This window comes from Dreissena polymorpha, chromosome 1 (assembly GCF_020536995.1).
Source record: "Dreissena polymorpha isolate Duluth1 chromosome 1, UMN_Dpol_1.0, whole genome shotgun sequence".
Lineage (NCBI taxonomy): Eukaryota > Metazoa > Mollusca > Bivalvia > Myida > Dreissenidae > Dreissena > Dreissena polymorpha.
Window position 1 is genome coordinate 182,585,347 of NC_068355.1, and position 5,611 is coordinate 182,590,957.

Here is a 5,611-nt window from a genome sequence, read left to right on the forward strand (position 1 = left end):
TAGTGTGAGGGTGTGGTGGTAATTTGGGAGATGATCTTAAAAAAAAAAATATAGTGTGAGGGTGTGGTGGTCATTTGTGAGATGATCTTTAAAAAAAAATAGGGAGGGGGGAGGGGAGGGGGGGGGGGGGGAGGGCATGGGGGACGGTTTGGGTGGAGTCTATTGTGGTATGTCAGGTAAGAGCACTTTCGTCAAAGTATCAATCAAATCTAATCATAAATAAAGAAGTTATGGCAATTTTAGCAAAATTTAATAATTTGACCTTGAGAGTCAAGGTCATTCAAAGGTCAAGGTAAAATTCAACTTGCCAGGTACAGTAACCTCATGATAGCATGAAAGTATTTGAAGTTTGAAAGCAATAGCCTTGATACTTAAGAAGTAAAGTGGATCGAAACACAAAATTTAACCATATATTAAAAGTTACTAAGTCAAAAAAGGGCCATAATTCCGTAACAATGACAACCAGAGTTATGCAACTTGTCCTTTTACTGTACCCTTATGATAGTTTTTGAGTGTTCCAACCTGTACGAAAATGTTTGGGCAGACTGCAACCAGATTATGTGCAGAATAAAATACACAAAATCTGTGTAGAATATGTGCAGAAAATATTTGGAGTCCATTTTAAATGAGTTGAACCAGATTTCTATTCATAGATTTTTTCAATATAAACAAAGAACGAATTCTGTACAGATTTTACGAATTATTTAAATTAAGCAGAATTTGTTCGAGGCAGAAAAAAATCTGGTAGAATTAAATCTGGGGAGAACCAAAATGTGAGAATAGAATTCTGTGCAGAATAAGATCTATTTAATATTAAATTCTGTACAGAAAATTTTCTGTACAAAAAATGTATGCAGGAAGAAAAAGCAAAATAAACAGACCATCAATAAATAACATTTTTTTTTATGAGATTATAAAATGTAAACAATAAACTGTACACAATGAAATATACTGACAGTACCAATATTTGTATTGTTGTTGAATTGATCACATTATGACAGGGTAAAAATAAAAAAATCACCCCCTATTTTTAGTCTCAATTTAAACAAGATGATTTCATTTATTTCCTGGAGTAGTCTATTTGGAGTGTCACTGCCTTGTTGAAGGAGGTGTCATCTGGCACTGTTTTGCTGTGGTCTTTGCACCACATCCAGACATCACCTATCGAAAAAAAATTAATGTTTACACATTTACATATTTATATCATTCCTCAACAAGGGCACCGCATAACAGGTGCCAACGCTCGGCTGCGGGTGCAGTTTTGAATAAATAAAAGCTTGTCAGATATATTTTTTTTTTTAGAGGCCACAGTGACCTTGACATTTGACCTAGTGACCCAAAAATAAGTGTGCGTGTAGAACTCATCAAGGTGCATCTACATATGAAGTTTCAAAGTTGTAGGTGAAAGCACTTTGATTTTAGAGCAAAATGTCAAGGTTTAAGCACGTCGGAAAGGCTGACGCCGGACGGCGAGCTGGCTATGACAATACCTCCGGTTTTCTCCGAAAACAGCCGAGCTAAAAAACTGATACATTTTGAAACCAATTTATTCTAACTACTCAGTTTCAAACAGTAATGCCATACCTGTACTAAAGACATCATACATCAAGTGCCAGTCCAACAAAATTCACTTATAGCACAAACATCCAATTGAATTTCAAACCATTGTTTGATTCTAGTATTAATAAGACCCAAAGTTAAAATGCGATCCCAATAGTTTTTTGGTATTTAGTAAATGTTACTTTGACCTTGATCCGACTTAAACTGCAAACAACTAAATTTTCTACGTTTGCATTATTGTTTGATTTTGTTGGATTATTGGCTGTTGTCAACAGCATATCAACAATATGCCTGTCATATCATTAAGTTAACCAACTCAAAGTATCCTGGAATAGCTGGTTTACCAGGACCAAGTGCTTATTATACCAAACAGTTAAACTAATGTCAGTAAGTTGAGTAACAGACAACTGCACTACTTCATTCAGAGGAAGGGTGAGAATGGCTGTAAAAAGGATAAAGCTAACACACAATTTGTGTCCAATACCTCCATCCAAGCTAAAGTTAACCTTTTTATGTTCCCCCAAAATTTATTTTGGGGGGAGCATATAGTCGCCCCTTCGTCTGTCCGTCCGTGTGTCCGTCCGTGCACAATTTTTTTCCGGGCTATTTCTCAGCAACTAATGGCCGGAATTCAATGAAACTTTATGAGAAGCTTCACTACCAAGAGGAGATGTGTATATTATCAGCGGGTTCTGGTCGGATGATTTTTCACAGAGTTATGGCCCTTTGAAATTTTCCATTAACTGTACATATAGTGCAATTCTTGTCCGGGCTATTTCTCAGCAACTAATGACCAGAATTCAATGAAACTTAATGGGAAGCTTCACTACCAAGAGGACATGTGCATTTTATCAGCGGGTTCTGGTCGGATGATTTTTCACAGACTTATGGCCCTTTGAAATTTTCCATTAACTATACATATAGTGCAATTCCTGTCCGGGCTATTTCTCAGCAACTAATGACCGGAATTCAATGAAACTTTATGGGAAGCTTCATTACCAAGAGGAGATGTGCATATTATCAGCGGGTTCTGGTCGGATGATTTTTCACAGAGGCATGGCCCTTTGAAATTTTCCATTAACTGTACATATAGTGCAATTCTTGTCCAGACTATTTCTCAGCAACTAATGACCGAAATTCAATGAAACTTTATGGGAAGCTTCACTGCCAAGAGGAGATGTGCATATTATCAGCGGGTTCTGGCCGAATGATTTTTCACAGAGTTATGGCCCTTTGAAATTTTCCATTAACTGTACATATAGTGCAATTCTTGTCCGGGCTATTTCTCAGCAACTAATGACGGAATTCAATGAAACTTTATGGGAAGCTTCACTACCAAGAAGAGATGTGCATATTATCAGCGGGTTCTGGCTGGATGATTTTTCACAGAGTTATGGCCTTTTGAAATTTTCCATAAAAAAAAAATTTGTCCCCCCAACTACTGTGCCCTCAAGACGTTTCCTTTTATCTGAATATATAGTGCAATATTGTGACAAAAAAATACTTTGGGGAGCATCACCCGTCTCCGACGGTTTCTTGTTTATTTTTAGTGACACATTTGGGCTCTGTATGCAATCCCTATCTTGGCCTCAATGCAAGGTCATCAATTGAGTCTAGACAAACTTAAGGTATTGACCAGATACGCCCTACCCGCATTTAATAATCTCATTTTTTATCTTCTTTGAAAACCTGGTCATAAATTTAAATAAAATTCCTACCACTGTTTCATTATGTTAAATACCTAGCAAAAAAAACCAAGACAAAATGTACCTTTGCAGGCAGAAATGATGACGGCATCAAGCACAGGCTTTATGTCATGCTTGTTCCCCGCCAGAACCTGACCTCTTGACCGTTCTTGTGTCTCCCTCGGATTTATGGCTGTTTAAAAATAAATGAAAGCACTTCATTCCACTTAACTAAAAAATATATTTTAAGACAGAAGTTGATCTAAATCAAAATCTGTGAACATTGCTAATCAAACGTTAAATTGAAGCATTTGTCGAAGTTATGTATGCTTTATGATGATACAATCAATGTTTATTTCTCGAAAAGACTAATAAAAAAAGACTTATATGAAAAAAACTTTTACTTTAATACCTTACATACCCGGAACTAAGTTTCACCATCAGGTAAAAGGCAGCACTGCAAAACTTGCGCATTCCAAATCTTTTTATTGTCGTTGGATAATGTTCCATCAGTTGAACCATCTGGAAAATTATAATCATTATTTTTTTTTAACTTGTCTGCTAATGCAAAAAAAATGAGGGTCAAAGGAAAATATTGAGCTTACCAGTACCAAAGACCCAAAGTTAAACTCAATTGATTTGTGCAGTTTGTCACTTGTGTTCAGAAGATTTCATTATAGCAATACAAGGAAGAATTACCTTGGTGTCTATGTTTTTGTATGTAAAGGAACCATTTCCTAACTTGGCGTATTACCATTCAAACAAATGTTGTTGTTTTTTTAAGATTAGCAAAAGTGCTATTATTTGAAAAAAATGTTCAAAACAAGTTTCATAAAGATTTGACATTAAATATTTCCACAACAGTGTTTACATGGTAAATGTTTGAGGCACAATGGATAAAAGGCAATCACAAAAGCTTACAATAAGAACAACCTTGTGTTCAGGTGATCTAAAAGCCTCCTTAAAAGATCTTATATATACATACATAGACTGACATCATATAGCTCACCATGATCATTTAGTGCTAAGGTGACTTAAAAAAAAAGTTCTGCTCAATAACTTGAGTTTGGATGGCGATACTGCATATATCATTTGTATGCAGATTCATTGCTTACATACAGACCTAGCATAGGAATTCATTAGGGGACCAGTCGTTTCAAGGTCAAGGTCATTGTTACAAAAACTAGGAAACTATGATTTATGCATTATAAGTTGAATATGCACAACCAAAGTTTCAATTTTAAACAAATTTACAAACAAAGCCAAATACTGTCAACATATTAAATACATATTTTGATGAAAGAAAAAGCAAATTTTAACATACCTCTGGTAATAATAATTCTTTCCTCATAGTCTTCTGCGCCCCATTTCATGGAACATTTTGATTCTCGCTTGAAAACTTCGAATGTCAAGTCTCTGAGATTTTGTTGCACACTTAAAAGTGTACTATCCTTTTCAAATAAGACTAAACCACCTTTTTAAAGTAGACTCAACCAAACATCTTTAAAACCATATATATTACAACACTTTAATAATGTTATGTCTTAATTTCTTAATTGTTCCTATTTATAATGGTATTTTTATTTTTTGTCACAAAATTTGTTATGTTAAAGCACTGGCATTCAAATGAATATTTTCATAAAACGAGAGCCAAGTAAAGTAAATGTGCTGAAATAGGAGTAAATTTATCACACCTGACGCTGGTGTTTGGGTAAACTTGGGTAATTGGATCTCTCTCTATCTTGGATATCATTGAAAATGTCACTGCTGACAAACAGCAGACAAAATGTCCTAGCAATTTTCAGTATTTTGGGACAATTTATCCAGCAATAAGCAAAGAATAAAAACTTTGCAAAAAAAATTAAACCTTATTTCACTCCATTGTAGATTTTTCTTGAAGCCTGTTGGATTAAATTGTAACTTTCTATGTTCTTTATGGTATGAACAATAGGTACTGCTGTTTGTTTTTTTTGCTAATAATATGCTGTATTTTTTGGTCATTTTAACTATTGTATGAATTGAACATACTGTTAGTTTTCGGTGAATAGAGAAATGTTTCCTGCAATATACAATAAGAAACTGAAATCAAAATTCTGTTTCTTAAATTTTACAAGTCCCATTTTGAAATGTTGAATCTAATTTTTTTCAAAGTCCAACATTCTGCCTCATTTTTCTACCAAGTACAGAAATTCTGCCTGGCTAAAATGCAAAGTGCTAAAAATCTGTCTTGTAAAAATTATAAGTGTTAAAATTCTGTCTTGTGTAATAATCTTTACAGATAAAATTCTGCTTCATTGTAATTCTGCTTAGAAAATCTGTACAGATTGCAAGGTATATTCTGTGTCTGTGTCCTCTTTGTACAGAAA

At 34.5% G+C, this 5,611-nt stretch overlaps 1 long non-coding RNA gene across 1 annotated transcript; it reads right to left on the reverse strand.

The window, feature by feature from the left end:
* Nucleotides 1-1,024: 1,024 nt before the first annotated feature.
* Nucleotides 1,025-4,649, reverse strand: LOC127864220 (uncharacterized). Its single transcript, XR_008041587.1, has 4 exons — nucleotides 4,570-4,649; nucleotides 3,667-3,767; nucleotides 3,331-3,438; nucleotides 1,025-1,161 (listed from the first exon to the last, which is right to left on the reverse strand). It is a non-coding gene; the product is annotated as an uncharacterized LOC127864220 (long non-coding RNA).
* Nucleotides 4,650-5,611: the final 962 nt, after the last annotated feature.